Below are 11534 nucleotides of genomic sequence, written 5' to 3' on the forward strand. Positions count from 1 at the left end.
TATAACTCCTTGTGAATTTTCTGTAAGACAAGTTAGCACAAAATGTACTGCATGTAATTTTCAAAATCTAAGTGGTTTTGGAATTTAATAAATGTGATGTAAATAAATTATGAATAAATTTATAAGTATTAAAATTTCTAGAGTGAGAAAGTTTTGTATGGAAACATGATGCCCTCACAGAACTAAAAAAAAAAAAAAAAAAAAAAGTGAAACCCCAGACTCAGTCATGTGGAACAAAAGTGTAAAGTGTATGAACTCTTTTTTAAAAAGAAAAGTAGAGTTTATTGATGGCCCTGATAAATACCTAGTTGAAGTCAATAGACAATAGAGTGACAATAGACAATAGACAGTGACATTAATTTCACTTCTAATAGTGCATTCTGATCTGAAAATTGTTTTTTGTGTTTTCATGTTTGATTTTAGACTAATTAGTTATCTAAAGCTTCCTTGTTAAAGCGTTTTCATTTATAATGTGTATCTATATGCTGATGTTCAAATATATGACCTACTTGGGTTGGCTTACAGATAAATATGCACTCATTTTATCCCAAATGCTTCTGTTTTTTATAGCTTAACAGTGGGCTAATTTGAATCAGATGATAAAAGATGTTAAGTTTAGTGACATGTATCTTTTTAGGTTGATAGGCAATGAAAATATTCCCCAAACCAGTTTTTTAATTATGTCTATTGTCTCTACAGTGTAATTTAAGAATATATATATATATATATATATATATATATATATATATGTTCTGATTGTCTTGGGTTATCTAAAATGATTATTGAGATAGCTGAATGTGGTTGTGAAACACTCAACAAACATTTGTAATTTTGTTTTTTTTAATATATTTTGGCTATAGTCAAAATCTTATATTCTTTATGTGTAAAGCTATGATGTTTCTTTAGATATTAAGATGCTATTGCTTAAGCTTACAAAATTAGATTTGAGATATATTGTTGAGTTTTCTTATCTAAAAGTTTGTTGTAAAAGTTAAATCAGTTGTTGGCTTGTAAAATGTATTCAATGTTTATTAATCAGTAAACAACTGTTGTCTATGACTGTATATACATAGTCATATTTGATGTGGAGCCTCTAAATTGTATATAGGGAGGAGGCAACCAGTGTGGCTATCATGAAATAAATTCAATTTAATTATTTATTTGGATTCAGGTTGGGCATCTGAAACTTTAAAAAATTTGCATGAGTAGGATAAGTCCTCCTATGGCAGATCATTTATTTAATTTAGGAATGTTTCTTTATGTAGCCTGAGATGGTATTGAAGTGGAAATCCTGACCTAACTGCAGTCATTTTGTTCAGTAAAAGCTACAGACGTTCTGGTTTCTGCCTCTGAACTCAGCTAAATCATATTTGTCATCAAACTGAAACTTCTGTGAATGTGTTAATATCAACTTAGCTACATAGGACTCTGCTCCCCACAAGATACCCACTATACCATGACCTTTTGCTAAAAGTTTATCTTATTCTTGTAACTTCCGTTTACCACCCTGTAAAGAAGATAAGCTTTCTATCTTCAGAGTTTGAAGATTACTGTGCAAAGATCCCCTAGCATCAATAAAATTTCCTTTTTTCTCCTGAGCTTTTGGCTATGGTAGACTCAGTATTTCCTGCAACAGTTTTTGGTGCATTCAGCTGGGAAAGGAGAAGAGTTACAGCCATGCGTGGCCCTTGCCATGGGGCACGGAAATGGGTCTCCTCACTCTGCATCCCAGCAGCACTGAGATTGTGATTGTAGGCGTGCCCTTCTGACAAACTCCTAAAGTCCTCTCCAGAGTCTCTGGGACATGGAGAGGGACACACCTCCCTCCATCACTAGCTCTAAAGGAGAACAAAATGAAACCATCTAGACTTCTGAATCACGGTAAGGCCATCCTGGGTTTTTCTGTTTTCCTGGTATCAGCCCACTCCAATTCAAGGACAGAAGTGGAGTCTGATCATCTTCTAGTCAGTTTCTGTTTCTGAGTGGAGAATGGAATGGTTTAAACTCAGAATAAATATGTGAGTGAATGAATGACATCCATGGAGAATCCAGCTGTTTCAGATGGTTGTTTCTATAGCTCCACAGCTTTGGAGGTCCAGAGAGCTTGGTCTATTATAAGGCTAAAGGGCAACTCACACTCTGTAATAGGGTCATTGACCTGGCCTGGGGAAATAATGGCATGCCTACTGCTAAAGGAGCCCTTCATCTCCAAGAGGGGAGTAGCTAGGCAGGGGTCTTGCCAGTCTGCTATTAAAAGGGCACCCCACCACCTTTGCCTGTCTCTTACATCACAGGACAAGGGAACACCACATACACATAGGGAGTCAGAGTGGGAGCTAATCAGTCAAAGCTTATAATTCTGGTATGGTATCTTAAAGAATTTTTAAAAGGGTTTTTCTGATGATTATGGAGTTTAAATGAAACCAACTCTGTACCTGCACAAAACCCCATTCTTCCTGAGGACTCTTCTGTGGCAGGTGTGTATCATCCCTGATTGCCTGCCACAGCCACTGCCAGCAGCTAACAATTCCACCAGCCAGCCCCATTGATGGTTCTTCTGATACCATGCCAGCCTGCCTCTCCACCCCCAATTCCAGAGACCCATCAGTCATTGCCTGTATTTGGCCACAGAGACCCTCCCCCAGCCTTCTGCTTTACAGCTGCCCACATGCTGCTGTCCTGTTTATGTGGCTTCCTGTAGTGTCCACTTGGCATGACTCTTAGCAGTTCCTTCTGATTCTGTTCAACACTGAAAAACGTTGCCACATTTTGACTGAGGAAAAAAATTTGTTAAAGGGAAAGATAGCTCTGCTATTGTCAGCCCTGATGAATGTGTTGCCTTGGCCTTTGCCAAAGGTTGCCCTGCCTAGGAGTATGATACTCCAACAAAAAGAAACAAAGCAATCCATAGATACTGTGAAGCCCTTTTCAGACGCATCACGGGAGAAGGGGAAAAAGCTACTACTTTCCAAAGTTACTGCTGTTACCCAGAAGTCTAATAAAAGCCCTTAAGAATTTTATGAGAGACTCTTTAAAGCCTGCAGGGTCTACACTGCTCTTGACCCTATGACCCCAGAAAAATCTACAGATGGTAGATGCAGCCTTCATTGCACAAGTAGCACTTCATATCCACGTGAAATTCTAGTCTGGCAAATGACCATGCCCTCTGGCCAAAGACCAGTGTGCAAAGACATAAGGGCTACAGACACTGGAAAAATAAGTGCCCATTTGGACCAACAGCTCAGGATTCTCAAAAGCCCCAGCCTGGATCAGATAGTAACCCTTTCACTGGTCTAATGGGTTCCGACTGGGCCAGACCAGGATCCCTTCTTCAGCTGGATCACTGGAAGCGTCCATAGTGGGGGCCAACCTATCACTTTGCTGGCAGACACTGGAGCCAAAACACACTGTAGTTACCCAGCCTGTTGCCTCTCAGTCAGGAAAAAGGTTGCTATTACCAGGGCAACTAGAACTCTTGCCTCTCACCTCTTCTGCCAGGCACAAACTTGCAGCTTGGGAGAACATGAAATGACACATAAGTTTCTCTACTTGCTGGAATGCCCAGTGCCACTCGTGGGCAGACATCCTATCTAAGTTAGGGGCCACCATTACCTTCAGGGACAGCCTGCTTTTCATCCCATCTAGGTCCACAACCACATTTCCTGCCTGACCTAACCATTCCCCAAGCAAAAGAATGGTAGATACACACACAGGTGAAACCAACCCAGAAATTCTCAAGATTCTTTCCGAGTTTGGGCTATCACCCACCTGCCTCTGATTATGAAACTCTATCCTGGGGCAACCCACACCTGAATCAAACAGTACCCCAAGTCACCGCCCCTCGACTAAGAATTCAACCATACATCCAAAGGCTTCAAAACTATGGAATACTCATAGACTACTGTTCACCCTGGGTCCCCCACCCCTTCCTATAAAGAGAAGAAGAAAAAAACAGTGGGGAGTATTGTCCAGTTCAGTATCTCTGAACTGTCAACGCCACTGTGCTTGCTCTCTATCCTACAGTCCCAAAGCCATACACTCTCCTCAGTCTTCTGCCACCCCAGCCTACTGGTGCACCTGTGCCTGGACCTAAAGGATGCTTTCTACCTTTGGTTGTTTCCTGTCAGCCAGACCTTCTTAGCCTTTGAATTGGAAGATGTTGGTTCTGGACTCAAATGTCAGCTGACCTAAACTCAACTTCCCAGAGTTTCAAAAACACTTACCCTCTTTGGAGAAGCCCTCACAGCTGACCTTGCTAATGTCCCCAGCACAGAATATCACTGCACACTCATCCAATATGTTAGCAATCTTCTGGTTAGTGATACCCAGGCTACCTGCTGGAAGGCACAAAAGCTCTGTTGCAATGTCTGACAGAAACTGGCTACAAGGTATCTTGGAAAAAGGCACAAATCTACAAACAAAAAATCAGATACCTGGATTTCACTTAAGGGACACCATGCCTTTGAACCAGAAAGAAAAGAGGTTATCTGCTCCATCCCAGTCCCCACCACAAGACAGAAATTCCTCAAATTCCTTAGAGCTGTTGGATTCTACAGAATCTGAATCTCTTGAGTTCACAAATAGCAATTGGCTCCTATATGATGCCTTGTCTGCAAAAGACTGATACTTTTGACTGAAACCCAGAAGAAGAAAAAGCCTTCAATGACATCAAAAAGTCCCTCTCTACACACCCAGCCTTGCAATTCCACTTGTAACTCACCCATTCAGTTTGCTTGTTGATAAAGAATGACAGGTGGCTTCAAAGATGTTTACTTAGCTCTTGGCCCCTGGGAGCATTTAGTGATCTACCTGTCTAAACCTTTGGATCCAGTTGCTAAGGCTGCCCCTTACCTCCACATTCTAACCACCACTGTCCTTTTGAAGAAAGCTGACAAGCTCATCTTAGGCTAAGACCTAACCACCCAGATGCCATATTGGACCTTCTGAATAACCATGGACATAGATGTATCAGCCAGTACCAAGGACTCTTGTGCAAAAATCCTCACCTGATGCTTGTGGCAATAAAACTACCCAGTCCTGCCACCTGCCTGCCCACCAAACTAGGCCCTCCAGATCATGACTAGCTGGCACCAACCAACGAGCTGTTCTCAAGCCATCCAGACTTCCAAATAGACCCCCTGATCAATACTGAGTAAGCCTTGTTTATGGACAGAAGTAGCTTGTTAGGAATGGAGTCTGACACATAGGATATACGTTGGTTACCTTGAAGTTATTTTGGCCTAGCTCTCCTGCCCCAGGGGTGGTCTGCACAGTGAGCTGAACTACAGGCCCTCATACAGGCCCTTAATTGTTCTGAAAATACAACAGTTCACATTCATGGAATGATATATATAAAGAATTATGGCAGAAGGAATAATAATTAAAAACAAGGAATTCTACTGTTCCTTGCTGCTGTCTGGAAACTCACCAAAGAGACATTCACCCACTGTCAGGAACATCAAAAGGTCAAAAATCTCATGTCTTTAGGAAACAATAAAGCAGATGAATTTGCAAAAGCAGCTGCTGAAACAGCATCCTGGAACAAAAAACACCATACAAACAAACATAAAACTTCTAATGAACATTCCTCGTGACACTGTGACGGTAAAAAAAAAAAAAAAAAAAAAAAAAAAAAATCAATCCCCTGCATATACAAAGGAAGATGATGACTGGACAAAACAAGATCAAGCCATTAAGGGACCCACCCCTAGTGGACTCTCGCAATGGATGAGATGTCATCCCACAAAAATCGGCTTATGCTTGGGTTGGAAAACACCACAATCTGTGGAGGAAAAACAGCCACACAAGAGTTCCTAGGCCATTCCTACTGCATTCCATACGTGGTCGCTATCTGCCAATGATGCCAGACGTGCACTCAAAATAGTCTCAGAGGCTGGTGCTCCCTCCAGGAATTCAACTGACTGAAACATCACATTTTATAGTATACAAATAAACCTCACAGAAGTCAAACCCAGAAATTGGTACAGATAGTTTCTGGTCCTATTCTGTTCTTTCTCTGGTTGAAAAACTCTTTCCCCACCCAAACAAAATTTATCCGTCAGTTGAGCATTGCTGTATGAAATTAGACCCAGATGTAGACTCCCTCTGTCTGTAGAAAATGATTATGGCCCAGCCTTTGTGGCAAGCCAGTACCAAGGACTCTTTTATGCACAGATCGTCACCTGATGCTTGTGGCAATAAAACTTGTCACCTTCCTGCCCACCAAATCGGTCCTCCAGATCATGACTGCTGACACAAACCAATGGGCTGTTCTCAAGCCAACTCACGGAGGAAAAACAGCCATAGAAGAGTTCTGTTCCAAATAAAGTGAAACCTGCATACTGCATATTGGCCTCAAAGCTCTAAAAAGGTAAAATGGACAAACTAGACCTGGAACAGACCCCTAGCCAAGTTCTGCCATGAAACCGAAGCCCCATGGACTCGTCTTCTTCCCATGGCTCTTCTTCATGCTTGATGCTTGCTGGGCCCACTGGAATCAGCCCCACAGCTGTTAAACATCGCAGAGATCCAACCTTGGCTACCTCACATCTGCATCGAGTGCCCACTGTGCATCACTGAGAATCGGGAGGCAACACCTGATCCTGACAGCCCCTTTAGGACCACCCTCTATTGCCAGAGAACTCCAAGCCCTGCTTCTGTCACACTTGGAGGCTGACAGGTTACACACAGCCTGAGCACGAGGACACTCACCTTGGAATGTTTCACTGGCTGCCCCTCTTCTTCCTAGGACACCTTTAAACTCTAAACTTTGTTTCTTTGCCTTAGGACTGTGGACTATCAAACCAGCTGACTGGGAAACCTAAAAACCACGTTTCACTGCTATACTTATTGTCAGTCTTGGGATTGGTTACCCTCAGCTGTTTCCAGGGGCAACAGGGAAATAACTCTAAAGGGATGACTTGCCCTGTTACCTTGTTTTCCAGTCCTAAACCTGGGAGCCTACAGCAGGCCTGTGAGACACTAGCTGTTATGGTCTGTGTCTGTGTAACACCCCTCAAAGCCACATGCAGTCATGTGGGGCATGGGCTTTTCACAGGTGGCGGAATCTAGAGCTTGTGGTTGGTTCATTATCTAATGCTAGGATCAAGGGTGTGAGTGCTACCCCTGCCCTAGGGTGGGGTGACTGCATACAATATAAGGGAAGAAAGGAGACTTTCTCCCCTCTTTGCTCTTGTTACTTCTACTGTCTGCCAGTGCCATGAGGTGTTGCCCTCTGCCATACCAGCCTGCCTTAGAGCTAGCTGATTATGGACTGAAACCTGAAAGACAACCCTAGCCAAGTTATGTGAGCTAAATTACCTTTCCTCATTTAACTTTCTGTCAGGTAGTTTATCTCAGCAAGGAGACAAAAGGCAGACACTAGCTCTGCTCTTTCTGGTATCTCCTTACCACCATCAGCCTCCTCATTCAGGCCACCAAACCCAAATCAGCAGTCCAACACATGAATCATAGGAACTAAAAACACTGGCCTCTGTGCGGAAGGTACTCCAGGATGTACATCCCCTAGAAACCTCACTGACTTAGCCCAACTTCAGCCCATGGATATCTTTGTTCCACATGGAGATGTCTGGTAGTTAAGTAACAGATGTCTGAACTTGACCCTTCCCAGTGGCTGGACTGGAACCTATGTCCCAGTCCAACTGGTTATTCCCTTTACAATTTCTCAGAGGTCAGTCACTCCTGGTCCTTCCCATGTCTCTAGAAAATGCTGCTCAATAAATCAGCCTCAGGTTCCTTTGCCTCTCCTCACGGACCTATGAGGGGTCCTCTATAAATTTAAAGCTCAAAACCAAGTAACTTCAGGATTTAAAAGTTCACTGTTCTCTGGTGGGTGACTACCAGTAAAAATGTAGATTGGATAAACTGTGTTTACTATAATCAACAAAGGTTTAAAAATTACATCTGGGATGCCATTAAGAAACTAGCTGAGCAACTCAGGCCTGCAGGCCAGATGGCCTAAAAAAAAACTGGACATGCTCTGGATATGGTTCTGGATAGGAAGGGTTGGCACGAAAGCCAACCCAGATTCCCAGTTAAGCACCCATTGTTACAAAACTTAACTGCTAATTTTACTCATGCCTTCCAATCTAAGTATTTTTGTGTAATTAATGTGGTTAAAATATTTCTTGTACATTGCAAATTCTTAACAACTTGCCTTTTGCTTTCTGCAGGTGTTAACGAGTACTAATTCAAGGTTAAAGTCTGTTGGCAGCCAGATTTGAAAATACAACCAAAATTATTTTAAATTTTAAATAAAAAACTGGAGCCAGTGTGGTGGTGCAAACCTGTAATACCAGCACTTGAGTGGCTGAGGCTGGAGGATCCCATGAGTTTGAGGCCAGCCTAGGCTACCCAATAGGTTCAATACTAGCCTGAACTACATAGCAAGACCCTGTCTCAAGAAAACAAAAACAAAAATCAAAAGTTGGTTAAATACAAAATGAGGACAATTCAGACCCTTTTAACTTTTTTTCTGTTGGTTACCAGAAAGGTTGGAAGCTGGAGGGCAGAGGAGCCAGTGACTCCCACCATGTGAGAGTGGGGAAGAGAAGCAGGCAGCCTTTGCTTTTTCAGTGTATGATCCATAGTTAAATCAAAAGCTGGTGTTTCCTCCAAAGTTAGAAAATTTTAAAAAACCCTCAAAGTCCTTTCCTCACCCTGCCCTTTCTGCTTATAAATCTATAGTAAGAGTCTTTCTCTCTCACCTCTTTACTGATTTAGTTTATTGAAAGAAATGCCTATACTAATTGATCACCCCTCCAAAAAAGTCCTGAGTTGTTAGTTTATAAATACAGCATCAATAACAAATTATTATAGCTACAATTCAACTCAGCCAGTAGGAGTGCACTCTGATCTAGAAGTAATTGTGTGTGTACATGTTTTTCTCCTTAAGATACCTAGAGTTATTTTGTTAAAACTTTTTTTAAAGCTCATATTTTTATTTATACAATTTTTTTATTTTTTGCTCTGACTCTTTTGGCCTTCCACATAAAAACTAGTTATCTATGTTTTTAGAAATAGCTAAGTCCACTTAAAAGATTACAAGATGAGGGTTAAGAGACTTCAAACTAACATTAGATTTATAAATAAAAACCTTAAAGAGTTTAACATAAAGGTTATATGTGATTTACACTGTATGCTTCTGTACATGAGTCTTCAAACATATGCTCTACTCTAGGATGCCTTATAGATAAGGAGACACTCATGATAGCAGCACAAATGCCTGTGGTCACACATAGCTTAACAGCAGACTAATTTTATTAACTTTTTTAAAACAGAAGGCTAATTTAAATGAGTTGATCAAAATAAAGATAAAGACTGGTAATGTGTCTCCACTCACGTTGTTAGATAACCAAGATAATCAAGACAGTGTACAAATTTAATTTTACAAATACAATGGGTATTATTGTCTGTGTTCAATAATTTACGGGTTTTTGGTCAAATATATAAATAGCTGAAATTGGTAATGGTTATGAATCATCTGAACAATGTTAAGGTACCTTAAGTGGAGACCCCTTTGACCTTGGGGAACTGTTGAACAAGACTCCACTCTGTGGCTGAAAAAGCAGCTTCCCAGGCCAAAATTTGTTGAGTTTCTCCACTGATGGGTGGTTTGTCCAGCTTTCCCAGAGCCTTATGATGCCACACCCAACAGTTATTAAGTAAATTATACTTAAATTGGTTATAAATTAAAAGTTAAGCTTTCTATGTCTAAAGCAATAAGATTTGCTGATTATGATTTATTTAGTTAAATTTACAAAATTAGATTTAAGAAGAACATAATTTTATATATATTAATTTTATTGGTACAATTTAGATATACATAAAGACCTATTTATGATAGGGAACTTGTACCTGTACATAAGATATCTTAGTTCCTCTTTCTTCTCTCTTTTCCCTCCCTTTCATCCCCTCTTCCTCTCATTATTTACAAAGCTTTGTTTCCATTTTATCCTTTTATTTTTCTCATATTTTTCTTTTCCCCTCTCCCCTCTACACCATCTATATATTGCAAGATAATTTACTGTACTTTTCATTGTTAGGCTTTGTTTATAAAACATTGTTTTAAGAATTAAAGATCATTTGAGTGTTGGGATAGGGAAAAGGAGAAAAGAAACAAGGAAAAAAAGATAATTATACAAGATAGATAACTACACTACTAATCTCTGTTCATCAAAAAGAATGGTTTGGGCTTTCATTGTTTGATTTTTTTCATATCTATCTTGTAAACAACAGCTTTGAAGATAACAATATGCAATATGTTAACCATTGTTAATCTATTAATTTTGAAATTCTCTATTGTTTTTATTCTTTTTTATTTTAAAATAGAAAGTGTTGGCTTGTAAATTGTTTTCAATAATCAGTTATGAATAGTTAAATTAATAATTATTGTACACTAGAAATGAAAAGAAAAAAGATGTGAGTCTAAGCTTTAAAGTTTACATAGAGTTAAGACTACATAAATTTAGTACAAAATAACAAATAGGTGCTCTCTTTAATATAGATGTGTGGAAGTTAAAAGTGATCAAATATTCTGAGATCTCTTTTAAATTTGTTCCTGACATTTAAAGCTTTATCTACATCTACTGACTTTGATTAAACATTTTTTATAATATAAATGAGACACACTTTATGGGATAAATCTGTGTATGGTCATTAACACTGTTTCCTAAATTTATAAGACTTCCAAAGATGTCCTTTAATTCTTGACAGTATAGAATTGGCAAGGTTGGGTGGTGAAAGATAATTAAGATACCCTTCATGGCATAACTAAACTAGTTTCCAAAAATACTGCCTAATTTGAACAGAAAATGAGATTTGAATGTGAATAATAATAATGGATTTTGCTGATGTTCACTTGTTATAAAACTAGGACTCATCAGGGAGGAGAATCACAATTTCAACTCCAGGATGGACAACTTAGCTTACTGAGAACTTGTCTCAAAATAAAATCTGGAAATGTAGCCCAGTGCAAAGGCCCTGGGTTCAACCCCCAGTACAGCAGCAGGAGACCCAGGACTCAATACTGTTAAGAAAACTGCCATTTAACATCCTATCAGCAATTTGGCTTCCATGATCCGTAATACTTCATACCACAGAACTTACTCACTTTCAGTGCTGTAACTATGTAACATGGCCCAATCTCCCATTTTCCAAAATGGCTGCACTTCCTCCTTCTAGTTAAGGTCAAGAGGGAAGAGTAGTTTTTAGTGATTCTGTTTATCCTTCCAACTTGTTCTTGACGTTATAGATTTGTGTCCACTGTCCCTCTCCCAAGTTTTAAAAATTAATTTTTCATTATTCTTGAACACTTCTCCTTAGGAACTGACATTGTGTGGAAATCATACTCATTCTGTATTTTGCCTACACATTAAACCAGGTCATTTATCCTAACTAGCAATGTAGCAGTAACAACGTTATTCATCTTAGGAAGATTTAGCTGAAGCTCCTGAAAGATTATGAGTGAATGAATATGTAACACTGCTTTCTAGATTCAGACTCTGAAGCTGAGT

Source organism: Cavia porcellus, unplaced genomic scaffold (assembly GCF_034190915.1).
Source record: "Cavia porcellus strain 051 isolate PalLab524CR breed Dunkin Hartley unplaced genomic scaffold, mCavPor4.1 scaffold_23, whole genome shotgun sequence".
NCBI classification, from domain to species: Eukaryota; Metazoa; Chordata; class Mammalia; order Rodentia; family Caviidae; genus Cavia; species Cavia porcellus.